Source organism: Danio rerio, chromosome 11 (assembly GCF_049306965.1).
Source record: "Danio rerio strain Tuebingen ecotype United States chromosome 11, GRCz12tu, whole genome shotgun sequence".
In the NCBI taxonomy this organism is placed as follows: domain Eukaryota; kingdom Metazoa; phylum Chordata; class Actinopteri; order Cypriniformes; family Danionidae; genus Danio; species Danio rerio.
Window position 1 is genome coordinate 29678044 of NC_133186.1, and position 14558 is coordinate 29692601.

The 14558-nt window shown below is 36.2% G+C and overlaps 1 long non-coding RNA gene across 2 annotated transcripts in view; it reads right to left on the bottom strand.

The window, feature by feature from the left end:
• Positions 1 to 14558, bottom strand: part of LOC137496701 (uncharacterized) — an 84129-nt gene that overhangs the window by 39348 nt on the left and 30223 nt on the right. For both annotated transcript variants that reach the window (XR_012387185.1, XR_012387186.1), the window contains exon 2: positions 13079 to 13292. This is a non-coding gene — a long non-coding RNA (uncharacterized lncRNA). The remainder of the gene's footprint in view (positions 1 to 13078; positions 13293 to 14558) is intronic.

Genomic DNA, 14558 nt, shown 5'->3' on the forward strand with positions numbered 1-14558 from the left:
CTTTTGTGTTCAACAGAAAACGATGAAGGTTTGGAATCACTAGAGGAAGAGTAAATACACTTTCATTTTTTGGTGAACTATCCATTTACCAATGTTTGATTTTAGGGTGTGTGGCCATTTTGAAATCACACGGCCAGCCAAATAAAAAATGTATTTTGATAAGCGCATCTGTAACTAAAAACCATGGCTATGCCGCAAGTTCCTACAAGTGTCAGTATAGCCTAAAATGATTACCGCATTGACTGCCACAACATAAACAAAGCATTACTGAGAGCACTTTTAGTAATAATAATAAAAAAGTATGTTAAACGCAGAGCTTTCAAAAACATTTTGGCACTGGTCTGTCAAATCTCTTAAGTCCTCAAGGCTCTGAAGAGCCACTTCATGTTTGTTTAGTCGCAGAATCACAATGTAGAGATTCGTAGGGGCTCATAAAGTGGCTAAACTGCAGATCCACAAAGAGCAACTTTTGAATGTCATCAGTCACATGCTAAACATCTCTCTATGAGGAACCAAGCACAAGAAAAAGCCAGGAGAGTGAACCAAATAAATAAAATTAAATAAGCAGTTTAGTTTGTATTATGTGATACATGTTTTAATTAAAAATTTTCTTAATTTATTTCTGCTTTTGAACTGCATTATGGGACCTTGATCGTCAAACAAATTTTAATCTTGAAAAGTTAGAAAAATTGACTTTTTTTAACATTGTGTTCATTGATTTTAGAAACTTTTAACATGTACTACAGAAATCCAAACCGAACAATAGAAATAATAATAATAAATAAATTAGTATATATATATATATATAATTAAAAAATTACAAAAAGCAAACAAAAATAATAATAGTAATAAAAAATTACAAATATATACAGGGTATATATACAAATATATATGTGAAAACAGGTTTACACATACAATAAAAAGGTACACAATATAACAACATTATATCAATAGCAGGTGATACAAGTTATACAGAGAAAAGATTTGTATCAGCTTCTTTCAGGAATCCTACAAATGGATTTCATATTTCATTTTTCAATTAAAAGCCAAACAATTAGACAATTTCTGCAACCATGGTCCAAAATTTGGGCTTTCTGTATTTTTCCAAAAATGAGCTATAATAAGTTTAGCATGTAACAAAGCTTGTAATAGAAAAAATATTTAGAATACAAAGTTTTAAACATTTGGGTATATACTGTTTTAATACAATGGATAAAAAGTTTTGAAATTTTTCCCAAAAATGTTCAACCAAAGCACACTTCCATGAACAATGATATACACCTGACAGAAGTCTTGTCGCCTATCCAAGTTTTAGGAACAACAAATAATAATTTGACTTCTAATTGGCAAAGAAAGCATTCTAGCAGGACTCCCAGAGTTCATCAAGATTCTTTGGATTCATATTTAATCCCTTTTTCTTTATCTTACCCTAGACATGCTCATGGCTGGCTAATCCAGGAGCACCTTGACCTTCTTTGCTTTCGGGAACTTTGATTTGGAGGCTCAAGTGTGAGAAGTAGCGCTAGATACCCAAGGCTGTTGATGTTGCCATCCACTCTGCAGATCTCTCACACGCCACCATACTAAATGTAACCCCAAACCCTGATTTTTCTTTCACCAAACATGACTGATTTCTGTGAGAATCTTGAGTCCATGCAGGTTCCAATAGGTCTTCTGCAGTATTTGTGATGATTGATGCAGTTTAATAGATGATTCATTGGAAAAATCTACCTTCTGCCTTTTCCAAATGATCAACTAGAAGTGAAGTTATTATTTGTTGCTCAACTGGGATCGAAGACAAGACTTTTGTCAGGTAGCGTAGAGTTTAGAGTATAGATCTCTTTATTGCATTTACGCATTGATCAGGAATAATTGGATTCAATTTGTGAAGTAATTCTGATGTAATGTTCAGAAATATGTATGTTGTATGTCTCTATATATCATTTATTATACATCATATTACTTCAAACTACCAAAATGACAATCAAAGTTCACTTTGTTAAAGTACAGAGTTAAATTTTCAACATCAAAAGTCGACAGAGCAGATTTCAACATCCCATAATGCAATTCACAACTGTAAAAATGAAAACACAAAACGGTTAATTAACAGACATTTTTTAAAGTGTAAAGCCAAAGGTGCTCTCCAGTAAAACCATGCTAATTATCGCAGTATAATTCCTCTAAAGTGTGAACCATGGGCATGTTTCAGGAGATGTGCCAAGCTATCAAAACAAATGCAACCACTCCTTGATTAGGTGAGGTCTCTGGCACAGTGTTGTTTGAGCAGAGTGGTTACGAGGGTACATTGAGCTTTGTTGCTTGAGTGACGTGACCTTTTGTTGGCCCTTTCTCACAGAGGATACAGTGATTAAGTAATCACCTGTGTACACAACCTTTCCTCACCTTTCCTTCCAGGCACTCAGTCAGAGCTGAAGGGATGCTTTCACACACCCCCTCGGCCTTCTCCATAGGAAACGGATTAACACCACCGATGAAGGCTGATGGCAAAAAATGTCTTTAGTGCTTTCAGACAGAGCGTTCATTTCACAATCGTGCGTGCAGGAAAGGGTGAAGACTTAAGCTTTTAATGCAAGCTGGTACATCATGGCGATTAAAATAAATGCCTTACCGTACTTTAGTACTGCACTGTTTGTCTTGCAAGCTGTGGGTAATGAAATATTCACCTTTATCTACCTGACAAGTATTGAGCTGTTTGGTAGAGTTGCTTTTAGAAGGCTGGATTTATCAACATCAGGACGGAATAAGGACGGTGCCAAAAATATGTAAAAAAATGATTGCAATTTACATTAGCTGTCACAATTACTTGACCACCACCATTTTTATTATTACTATTTCCCACAATTTAGAATAATAAAGTCATCAAAACTACAACATTTCTTAAATGATAGGATGGGAAGTATGTTTGGGATGTATATAAGGGATGTTTTTGACATGTTTTAGAATAATTAATGGATAGTAGGATTTTTTTTTCTCACTTTAGAGTCAAATCTATTTATATGCATCTATATAGGAGTCAAAAAGTATCAACACAATATAAATATAATACTAGCTTTCTTATTTTCATTATTAGAAAGTTTCGTTCATTCATTCATTCATTCATTTTCTTTTCAGCTTAGTCCTTTTATTAATCAGTGGTGGAAACAGCAAAATGAACCGCCAACTTATCCCGCATATATTTTATACCACTAATGACCTTCCAGCTGCAACCCATCACTAGGAAACACCCATACACACTCAATCACACACATACACTGCAGCCGATTTAGATTACCCAATTCACCTATACTGCATGTCTTTGGACTGTGGGGGAAACCGGAGCACTTGGAGAAAATCCAAGCGAACACGGGGAGAACATGCAAACTGAACACAGAAATGCCAACTGATACAGCCAAGGTATCAGCGACTCAGCGACCTTCTTGCTGTGAGGCGATTGTGCTACCCACTGCGCCACCGTGTCGCCATTAGAACGTTTCTTGTTTATTGTTTTTTTCCTGAGCAAAGGAATAATGACATGCTTTATAGCATACAGTACATCATACATGTTACCATGATAAACAGATCATGATACAGATCAGTCATATTTACAACAAGAATCTTTTAATGACAATTTAAAAGACTCTCATTTGGATCAAAGTGCAGCCACAATATATAATTAATTGTAATTCTAAACCTTCTAAACCACTATCCTTCAAACTACTAGGCTTTACCCATTTTGTACGCAAGGTGATTTTAGTCATTTCATTTAATAAAACTATGTAGTATCACTTGTTTTTACATAACTGTTAGACTGAATGACAATGGAGTATTATTTAACCAATGTTATGGCATTTTATTTTTACAAAAATTATATGAAACATTAAAGGGCTGGTCCACTTTAAACTATCATATTTTAAACTTTAGTTGATGTTTAATGTAGCTGTGTGAACATAAACAACATCTCTGAATGTAATATGTGTCATGCAAAGGGAGACATTGCTTTTACAGAGTTAGCTTAGCAAAGCCTGAACAGAATGAAGTTTAAGGACTACAAAAAAAATACATCCAGGCTAGTGAGATCACAAATGCTTTAGGTTTGTGCGCAGCATACTGGCGTAGCCAGAGGTGCTGTAATGTTATAGCAGAGAAAGCTAAAAGGCCGTCCTGCTATTTCCACAGAGCTTGTTTCTGTATTTTAGCATCCAAAGGAGATGACACAAAGAGTGAAGTTTTACAGTTTAAATTTAATTATGTTCCAGAGAATTATACAAAAATATATAGCTAGCATTTGACAAAGGACAGCTTCCAGAACCTCTCCCAGTTTAGCGCTGGATTTGGCTAAAAACTCCTCCAAGTAGGAGCAGCTCCAACCATTACAGACAAAGCTGTGGATTGTGAGCCACAGCCTGTAAGTATTTTTATTTGTTAAATTTGATCTATTACATGCACAGCTTCTAGCGTTAACGGTATGTTGCAGCTACTAATTCATATTTATCTGTCAATCCCCTGTAAAAACCCACAATCTTCATCAGTGCTGTGGTGTCTCTCTATACGACTACTTTCCCTGCGTTCTACATCTCAAATTACAAACTCACAAAAGATATGTGAATGTTTCATGTTACTTACACATGCTTATTCTGAATATGTGAAAGACACTTGTCAAATTTTATTAAAGAGAGCAGGAATGAGGTTCAGTAGTGTCCTTTTCATTTTCTGTCTGATTCAACCTCAAAGTAATACGGCTAACAGCTACTCTGACAGTATTTACACAGTTGAGGCAAAGCGCGTGCTTGTAGGGGCGTGACGTTTTTGCTGGTGACGTGGAGCAGATCCGTGAATAACAGAGAATTAAGTTCGCTGACCAATCAGAGCATCTTGAGAGCAGGTTTTTGGAGTAATTAATAAATATGACATTTTCATGTTAGCCGAGTAGCAGCACACAATCAAAAATATATGAAAAAATAACATAATTTTTCTATAAATGAAGCATCTTATAAACACAACCAAGTTTTAAAAATATACTCTGGACCATCTCTTTAAAGAAGTCACTTTGGTTGTATTTAAAATGCTATATACGCAAATAAAATCTCTTTTATAAACAAAATTGGACATGAAAACCAAAATCGGACGTCTTTTCTTTGACTAGTCAGTTATTTTTACAACCGAAAACCACAGAACATACTGTACATCATGTTAGAAAAGGGAATACTTTCCTTTGGGAAAGAAATGGTACTGAGGACATATTTTCCAATTATTAGGTCATTTACTTTGCCCAGCTTATTTTTTTACTTCGTGTCCATTTGGCAGTAAAAACAGTCATTAGGCCAACAGTAACTGACGTGTCCTTGTCGAGGTTACAAACATTATTTGAACTGCGGTGTCTAGGGAGGTCATTACAGTCATGCTCATTTAATTGTGGGCTCTGTATGTCACTTTTTGCACACTGTAAATCCAACATTACCAGCTTACGCAAACTCGCTCTATTATGTCAAATTTAAAGCCATTTAAGTCAGTTTTTCAATACGCCATGTGCAATTAGGCTACTCCACAGATCCAACTGTGTGATTGGCTTCGTCTACTGACCATTTTTTATTATCATCGCCTAAAACTGGCCAGGTTTAATAAAAGCAAGTTGAACTGGGACTTTTTAAATTTCATCAAGTGCTTTGATGGATGCTTGCTAAAATTTCTTTAACACGAGGAATTAGACGGTTGCGTCAGTCGAGAAAAAAAATCACTATCTCCAGCCCAAAGGAAAACATTATCACCGCACGCTTGCTTGTTCACCTTTACTGAACCTCCAACTTTTACCTCCCAACGAGCTGCCAAACTAATACAAAGAGCACAGGGGTTCGACAGGTCTGCCTCTGTAGCCTGATACGGCACAGGCTTGTCCAAGCCCTCCCAATTGATTCAGTGGCACGCTCCTTGTTTAAAAAAGAGCAAGACGTTCAGGGGGTGACGGGGTGTAAGAAGACTTTTAGTTCATTCATTAATCACAGAAGTAAACAGCCCATCCAGTGACACCTGGCGAGGTTAATGCTCGAGACCTTGGAGTAATCACCACCTCCCCCACGGTCCGTCCAGCCAACCACTCACATGAAAGCTTGTGATTATAGAGGAAATGGGAATTAGCAGAAACATTTCGGAAAGGCGCTCTCTCCAGTGCGTTTGGTAGCGGAGGATGGATCGGAGGGAAAAACGGAGAGGCTGTGGGCTGATTGGAGCTTTCCCTTGAGGGAGCCGAGTGGGGGGCCAAAGGTCGAGCCTACACCAAATTAGTAGTGTCTGTTATTCGAAACCAAAATAAAGCAGGAGCAGAAGTAAGCGATTTTATTCCCCCCCCCCCCTTACTCTGATGCTGGAGTGCTTTCTGGGCTCTTTCTTGAAAATTACCAAGAGGCCACATCGCAATTAGTGGTTTGTTTCTTTTAGACTGAAATATGGCCATAATTCATAGCTTTCAAATCATTTCATTGGAAAGATGTATTGGCTTGCCCGGACTGAAGAAGTAATTGTAACACATGATATGGCAATTTGTTACCCAGGCAGCAAGTACACAAAGGTATTTGCATAGAACGTGGGAGAGCATATAATTTCTTTCCAGTATGGCGTGTAACAGAAAACTGCCTGCAAATGTTATTACACCCTTTTTCATTAAGGAAGTATGAAGCACTAGACTTTGCTATACAGCTCGGCTTGTAATGGCTGCAGTTAGTGTCTCCAGTGTCAAAATATGCTTGGACTTCAGTATATTTCCAGGTTTTTCTCTTCCTGTGCTGAACACAAACGTGACTGCCGGCCAGCTGAACGTCAAGGTCGCTCGATATTTCGCTCGAATATACAAACACGATCTGCTGTTTAGAGCCTGTTTAGGACATCGACCGTGAAAAATGACTCTCATGTGCGACTGATAAATGTTGAAATGCATGGCCTGCCAGGGTTTTGTTTAACTGAGATTTTAGGGGCTAATCCGTTTGACATGAATCATTAAGTTCTCTATGCAATAATTACAGCATCCACGCAGTGTGTTTCAATTCATAACAGCCCTGCCTTTCCCAGAATTTTGCCTTCAAAAACTTTTGCCAAGAGTCGGAATAAGGATTCCTTTTCCTCATTACTGATCATTAAAGTACCGGGTATCAAATACAGAGCTGGTATCTGTAATGATTGACCTCTACTTTGAGAGCATGCAATATATTAATAAGAAATGTAAAATGCGATTGGGCATAACCAAAGATGTGCTTGTTTCAGGTCAGTTCACTTGATGGCATTAAACTTTATAGCAATAGCCTCTCAAAATCTTTCTTGCTTGATACAGCCTAAATACACTCAAAAGTAGAGTAATAGAGTGGAAGGCAATATAAATAAGGTTAATTAATTAGGTGATTTGTCAGCGTTTTTTAATTTAATTTAATTTAATTTAATTTAATTTTGGGACCTTAATCACTCTTCTTTCTACATTTGATGTTGAATAATTCCCTAAAGTTTTATAAAGAGACTTTTATTGACATTATAATTAGTTTAAAACAACATATTAAAATACAATAGTAAACAATTAGGTCGCAGTCCAAGTGACTTAGTGTCTCACTAGTGACGATATACAGCCATATGGCATTGCTACGTATGTGATATTGGGTTTATACAACAGTTTGACGGTATAATCGTGTATATAAAAAAATGAAATAAAACACACAGTTTTAAAAAACCCTTTTGTACATGGAACTACTTTCCTATGCTATTCATTTACATCTGCAGCTGACGTCAGAACAGCAGAAAAACCGTTGCTTAAAAACACATCAATCTAGAGCTAGTATTTCAATGATTCTCTTGAGTAATGTGTCTAAAGTGATGAAAAAAAAAACAGATTATTTTGCTCACATTTAAAGATTATAAGGCTGAATGGCATGAAATGCCATCAGTCTAGAGACAATTCCCAGTATTTCTCTGTTGCAATCGAGAGATCACAATAATTAACCCTGAACAAGCCAAAGCAAATCAAACACTAGCAGATTACCCCAAATACAGCACATAGAAAATAGAGAGATCAACTTAGAATGTCACTTACCCGTTTTATAACGATTTGATTAGCTGTAGTTTGAAAGATGAAAAGAAAACACTGAGTTTTTCTCCTCTAAGGATTTATTATGCGGTCTCAGTCCCCATCTTGTGGCAACTGTCTTTCCTCTGCTCATTATATCAGGCTGATCTTCGAAATTATAAATACTTAAAATATGCACTACTGCAAAAAAAACTGCAGTCGCAATCAAAATAACTACATTCTCAACTAAAAAAGCCGCAAAAGTATATTATGTTGTCCAACAGCAGCAATATTTGTCAAACTCTAATGAGTTTATTGATCTGCTGTCACTTTTTGTTAAAAAAAAATTACAGGAAATTTCTGTAATTTAATGTCCATCATTTTATGTTTATTTTGTCAGCAGCTGGGGTGCCAACAAAAAAATAAATAAAATAAAATCATGTACAGTAATTTCAGAAATTTCCTCTAACCTTTTTGTTGGGAAATTTACAGGAAATTTCTGCAATTTAACGTCCATTATTTTTTTCCTGGTACCCCAGCAGGAAAAAAACTAAAACAACATAATATTTTTACAGCATTACTCGTTAAGATTTTTCTCTTTAATCACCATTGAGACAAATACTTCTGAAGCTTAAGCTGCTGGAAAAATATAGGGCGGGCACTGGATGCTTGATCGACCAATTAGAATTGAGTATTCCTAAGAGCCTGGTTAGCAATGAAAATGCCTCTTTATAAAATTTGGCCTTCATTGCACATCCTCCTGGCTGCATGGCGAGCAGTGATAAATAACAAACTACACTTAACGTCCTCAATAGAGGTTCACCGAGGGTTTTCATGTGAAAGTTTACAAGTGCTCAGCAATAAATGAAGCTGCAGGAGCACTTTAAATGACAGAAGAAGTAGATTTAAACATCTGCTGTGCAATACAGATTCCTCAATGCGGAGGAATGAGGGCTGCGTGCTCATCCAACACAGTCATTTTGGCATGGCTGGATCTGGCCCAGTCAATGAAGACTAGACATTCATAAGACTTACATTGCAGGAATTACATTAGCGGCGTGTCATAAAAACTAATTTACACTTTAAACCTGCACTGTGTCTGGCAGCTGTGTGTAAGATGTTTGGAGAAGGAACGTTTGGAGCCAAGAGCTCCTGGCAAAAATGACTGCACTCCAGAATCATTTTAAAACATTTAACATCACGCAAAAAATACATGCTGTAAATAAACCCGAGGGTTACTGTGAATGAGGACAGGTCAATTAGGACATGATGAATGGAACGCAAAATGAATTAAAATAAACACATTAAAAAATGAGTGCAATTTTTTAACATTAGTTATTTAATTCTGGTAACAGTTTACAGGAAAGTCTCATAATACATTAGCTAACAACTAACTATTTTTACAGTATTTATTAACGTGTTAATATGTGTTAATACAAGTGTTCAGTGCTTATGTTAGTTTACAGTGCATATAACTAATGTTATTATTTAATCTTTGATAGGAATTCATAAATCCTATGAACATTTAAAGGAATAAATAATGTAGAAGTATTGTTTATTGTTTATGTTACCAAAAGTTAACTAAATAAGCGTTATCACAATTCTTAACAGCATTCATAAATCATTTAACTGTATTATTGCAAAAACATATAAGTATATGAACAGTACAAATAACCCTGACCCAGATTTAAAAAATGCTGTAAATGTATTTTTTATAATTTCAGCAAAAGTTCAGAAATTAATTTTTTTCAACCGACTGAAATATTTAAATGCAAATTCATTGTTTCTGAGGATGTAGCCAAATAAAATGAAAACTTCAAGACAATTTAACAAGTAAATTGAAGGAAACACAATATGTAAATTTTGAAATCGAGGGAAAGATGAATGTGAATATAAGTACAGGGATATCCTCAGGACCTCAGTCAGGGCTAAAGGTTTACCTTCCAACAAGACAATCACCCTAAGCAAACAGCTAAAATAACAAAAAAAAAAAAATGGCTTCACAACAACCTTGGGATTGCTGTTGAACGGCCAAGCCAGAGCCCTGATTTAAACCCAATTGAGCATCTCTGGAGAGGCCTAAAATGGCTGTCTACCAACGTTTACCATACAACCTGAGGATCTGCAAGGAGTAATGGCAGAGGATCCTCCAATCCAGGTGTGAAAACTTGCGCTTTTCCCAAAAAGACTCATGGCTGTATTAGATCAGAAGGATGCTTCTACTAATAACCGAGCAAGGGTCTGAATACTTAGGACCAGGTGATGTTTCAGTTTTTCTTTTTTAATAATTCTGCAAAAATGTCAATAATTCTGTGTTTCTCTGTCAATAAGGGTTGCTGTGTGTGTATTAATGAGGGAAAAATGAACTTTAGCAAATGGCTGCAATAGAACAAAGAGAAATTTTTTTTAAAAGGATCTGAATACTTTCCGTACCCACTGCATGTTCAGTTTAATCTTAATTTCTCAGAAATTTCACAACTCAAGTATGTTGGTTTAAAGATTTTTAATGTGTATTGAAAAATAGCAACAACAAAAAAACTGATCTTTTAATAGCCTTTTTTTGATGAAGCACAAATTAAGAATTTGTAAGACCTGCAGAAGTCTTGCTATTAAAGTGCTGATTTATAAAATCAGTTTCTAAACAGTATTTTAGTTAATTTGTGTAGATTTAAGTCTTATGACTTCTGGGTGATATTTTCTACTTGTTAAGCTTTCACAATTAAATTCCAGCACACCACAACTAACTCTTGTTAAACATCCCATCTGGATTTAATTCACTGATAAATTAGCCGTTGAGTCTTTCTCAGAGAATGTTTCTCCAGGACTGTCCCCCAAACTGTCAAAACTTGTAATTAGAAAACCCACACTGTACAAATTTACACAACAAAAAGTCATGACAACAAATGAGTTTTTTTTTATATTAGCTTTTAACTAATTATTTGTAGCTGTACAAAGTTTAACTTAATATTTGTAGTAATTGTAGTGATTGATGTTAAGATGACTAGAAAAGTCCATTTGATTCAATTAAAGATTTTAGCCAGCGTTTTTTGGTAACACTTATGACCCGACAGGCCCGTTAGTTAAAGGTTCAAGACACCCTGGAGTACTTTTTTGAAATTTTAACAGATTTGTGTTTGTTGAGCATCAGTTAACACAACGTTAGCAGCTGTCAGCTTTAATTGTGGGAAAACTGGATAATTTCGAGCTTTTGTCAGCTAATTTTATATTCTGAGTTTAAAATAATTTTTGGTGTTGGATCAAAATTGGTGACGAAGAGCGCCTCTGCTATGGAGTGATAACGTGTTGGTTTCTCATTATTATTCACAGCGGATTTTTCTTATCCTATAAGAAGACCCTGCTTCTTAATTATTCATGAGAGCATGTGCTTTCCAAAGGCAAGACAGACCTCCCAATGACCCAATGACTGGGTGAGACAGAGTCTGTGCATGGCACAGGTCGTATGTGTTTGTTTCCATGATCCAAGGGGTTTGTTGTATGTTTTTATCCGCGATTCTGTCAGAATCAATACAGCAAAGCAGTTGGTTTGCAGAAAGCATTTTTGTAGAGAGAGCTGTATGAGAATTGGGGAATGGCGGACTTTGTCTTTTATCAGTTGAGTTCGTTCCCATTCAGACACATCACCTACATCCGTGCTGCTGTGTTTGCCTATGTTTAAAATCCCCCAGATTACCGGCAGGGTTGATGGTTGGAATAGACAGAGGGCAAGAGACTTGCTGCACTGCTATCCACTGTGTCTGCATTCAGACCCAGGGATTGAGGAGGAAAGAAGTCCTTATTTATCGTGTTTAAACTGGATTATATTTATAATTTGGTTATATGTAAATGAAATTACGAATAACAAATGTAGCAGGACATTACATTGATTAGTGTCTATTTCTTTGCATTTTAACTTAGTAAACTATAAAATTATGGGTCTTCTCACGGTTGTGTCTCATTTTGTGAGCCAACTGACAACAGTTGTTCGCTCCCCTCTTTTTTTCCTGCTCTGCCGGCTACACCCACTTCTCCCACTGCTCGCAGCGCTTCACGGCCATCTCAGAGCATTTTTTTAATTCTGAGGTAGACTTGAACCAAAAGAGGGGGGTTTCATGGCCCTTTAATGTATTCACTGACATTAACTAACTATGAATAGTCTTAGTGAACATTTATTAATCATAGTTCAACATTAACTTATGCATATTTAAAAACCAAAGTTGTGCTTGTTAACATTAGTTAATGCACAGTGAGTTAACATGAACTAACATGAATTTAACTAAAATAACATCACGTTACAGAATAAGAATAAATACTGTGATAAATGTATTACTGATTGTTCATGTTAATAAATACATTAAAAAACATCAACTAATGGATCATTATTTTAAAGTGTTTCCCAATTCATTTTTTTCTTTTTTAATCAAAAGGGAACAACTGTAATAAAGCAAGTGTCAATGTCAATAAAGCAAACAGCACAAGCTGTTGAAGGACTAAACTCTGAGAGAACCGTGAAAACAAAGCACAATGTCGATCACACTTGTTTTGCCCATCCTAAAAGAACAATAAAACAGCTCTTAAAAAGAGTTGACGTGAAGAAGTGCAGGTGCATGATAAATTACGCTCTAAAACCCAAAGCCAAACATATTACTTCATAATTTATCCCAAATCCCCTTCGTCTTTCTCTGCACAGTGATTTTCAACAGCATTGTTGTAAATCTAAATTCACGATCACAGTTTATTTCGTTCCATAACATGAAGCAGACTTCAATCCCGGGTGATTTATTTAATCTAAAAAGTATGACTTGATGTGGAGATTACTGAAATGCATCAATGCTTCATTCACATGGGGAAAAATACTAGAATCAATTAGAGTGTAATCTTGCTGGACTCTTCGTCCTTCGGTGACTTCGGAGGCCTTAACCTCTGCTTGTCCTCCAGTATTTCTCTCTATTCAGCCAAATCACTGATGGCATCGCTACTCACAGATGAGGGTAAAACAGTTAGCCAGCTATCTGCCTGGCTCATTGAAGAAAGCATACTAACCTCGTACGCTGAATTAGCAAAGGGTTTCTGCATCGATAATCATCAATCTTCCATGGCAGCGGGTGCCTTCGGTGCAGGTCAGAGGCTGCCATGTGCAATCAAGAATGAGCTGGAAGTCTTCGGGGTGCTTGGAGAGACTCTTACCAATCCCAGATGAGATCTTTACTTTGCCTTGAATTATCTCATGAGTGTGTTTCCAGCGCACGGCACGCACCTGCAGGGACAAAAGACAAACCACCGGTGCGTTTCAAAGCTTTGCTATGAAATGGAGCTGAAATAGATGATCAACTAGAAGTCTGTTCACACAATGACGCATTTTCATGATATGTTCATTCATAGCTATTTAAAAAAAAAAACTATTAGTATACAGTACATTGTATGTACATTAACTTCATAAATTCTATTACTCAAAAGTTTAAAAAATCTGCCACAATTTAATCAACATTCAATTATTCATTACCTATTTGAGTTTCTTATTTTGACCACAAAAGCTGTATTGAAAAATGCTGGCTGCTTAGATCCATTGATATCTATATTCATTTTCAGATGATGAGAAGATTTAGGTTCTTTTGTATTTGCCAGAACACAGAAAAAAAATGCTGCGCCTCTACTTATACTATGTTTTTAAAGTAGGTACTATTTTGTGAAGAAAGAGTACATACTTTTGAGAGTGTAACAGAAGAGTATGCAAACGTTGGGACACACTACTTCCCCATTAATGGACCATTATGTTGTTTAGTTGCTAGTGGTGTGATGAGATATCGTATGATGAGATCTCATGAGATTAAGTCGCGACAAGATTTCTCGTAAAGGTAAAAGTTTTCCTCGTGAGTTTTGATGTTATGATGGAGCATGCGGGTGAAATTAGCATTGAAGATTGGAGGCAGGAGTGGATTTGAACGCAGGCCGGTCCCGGTGTTGCACATGTCACTCACTCCCTTTTTTTTCACCAGAGCTGCCACATCCAACAGAGGCTACAACTGCAGCCACACACATAAACCATGGTTCATAACCGTGCGTTGGAAAAGCACTTTAGATGTGCTGAAAGTCATAATCGTCATAAACACAAATGGAATTAGGATATGTGAAGTATTCCTATTTTAATCGAATTATTGATGTGCAGTACAGACATGTAAACAGTAGTTACATCCCCTGTCAATCCTCTCAACACATCATCCACATTTCTTTCATATTTTACTCCCTACCATATTAGAGATGCAGCAGCAGGTTAATCTGCTAGTCGTAGTCTTTCATGCAGAGAAATCTCTTTAATTAATTATGCATTCAGAAGTCCAAAACAAGTGTTTATTTAAAGTTCACATTGTTGTTGCAGAAGAAATATAACACGGAAAAAATAATTTAAATATTTTCCAGTTGGCTAGATATTAATTAATAGTCATTCAAACTTCTTTACCAAAGCCTCTCTACTTGACATTTACACTTTTGGGTGAACTATCCCTTCAAGCAGAAATTCAGATTT